Source organism: Vicugna pacos, chromosome 9, assembly GCF_048564905.1.
Source record: "Vicugna pacos chromosome 9, VicPac4, whole genome shotgun sequence".
In the NCBI taxonomy this organism is placed as follows: Eukaryota; Metazoa; Chordata; class Mammalia; order Artiodactyla; family Camelidae; genus Vicugna; species Vicugna pacos.
Window position 1 is genome coordinate 494986 of NC_132995.1, and position 1583 is coordinate 496568.

Here is a 1583-nt window from a genome sequence, read left to right on the forward strand (position 1 = left end):
CCTCAGTGCAGCGAGGACAACGGCTGCTATCGGACCTTCCCAGTCACGTCACCTCAGTCCTGACCCAGCGTTCCGGAGCCGGAGCCGACCCGAGAGGAGCAAAAGCGACCGCCACAATGAGGACGCCAGAAGTCCGGCCCCGGCGCGCTGCGCACGCATGGAAGTCCCGCCTCCTGGTCCGTCGTTGGCCCACAACTGCCGTCTCTTGTCCCGGGGTCTTCTGGGTAATGTAGTTCCCAGCGCTCCAGCGGCCGCAGGAAAGGGTGTTCGCGCTGCTCACGCGGAGCATTAGCTTTGAGGCGCTCGGAGGAGGGATGGACCGGGTGTTCCTACCTCAGAAGAGGAAGGGGCTTTTCTCGTTGTCAAAAGCGCTGAAGAGACATCATTTCAGACTCCATGAAGCTCAGCCGGCTCCCAAATCTACTGATCCAAACGGCCGTATCATTTACATAGTCGCTCGGACATAAAGTGAGGCCACATAGCTGGAAATGTTGTGTTGTTGCATTTCAAATGTATGTAGCCTCAAGTGTTACTCCGTTTTGTGAGTTCAGTATGTTTGGTCAGGAAGAAGGGAAAAGACTCCATACAGGTCCATGACAGAAAAGCAAGTAGAGGGATGTTAGGCTGCCCTGAAGCAGGTGGAAAAGCAGGAGATCTGCCTCGGGTTCCCAGAGAAACGTCTCCCTTGCCTGTATTATCAGTCATTTTCAAAAGTGGAAGGAAAAATCAACAGATACAACAGAAGTGGAAGCAAAATAGGAAGTGACAAACTAAATCCCCTAAATTTTATGAAAGCTAGTTTTTTCTTCTTTTTTTAGTCTTATAGCCTTTTTAGAATTGTAACAATTGTGTCTGCTAACTATATATTTTGGGATGTTGAGCTCATTTATTTGGTGAGGAGAAAATATTAAATAAGAGCTGTGTTAGTCTGCTAGGACTGCCAAAACATCTAAATACTATTGAAACCGAGGGTAGTCATCAATAAACTGTAACCTGCCTTCACTGATCAAGCTCACTTTGTTTTTACAAAAATTCACATGTACTCCAAGCATCATATAGCCTAAAAAATAAGATCTTTGCCCAAGTGGTGTTTTAGAAACTTTGAGTTAGCTGTGTCCAGATTGAGCTGGCGCCGGTAAAGACTGGTTAAGACCACTGACCCTCCATCTGGGCATGTGCAAGTGTCTGCTCAGTGACCTTTTGACATCAGAGGGCCAAAAACTCCACCCTCAGAACATGGTAAGGCTGCCATTTTCTGATCAAGTGTCCCATGAAGAAGTCTGTAGTTTACTTTCACCTGTACAGAATGACAATTACTGTACCTTTTCCTTTTTTTAAAATTATTTTTTATTGAAGTGTACTCAATTTACAATGTTTCAGGTGTACAGCTAAGTGATTCAATTATATATACTTTTTTTTCAGTTTATTTTCCATTACAGCTCATTACAAGAAATTGAACTTAGTTCCCTGTGCTATACTGTAGGTCCTTGTTGTTTATCTATTTGATATACAGTATCAGATATACAGTAGTGTGTATCTGTTAATCACAAACTCCTAATCTATCCCTCCTCCCTCTCCCCCAC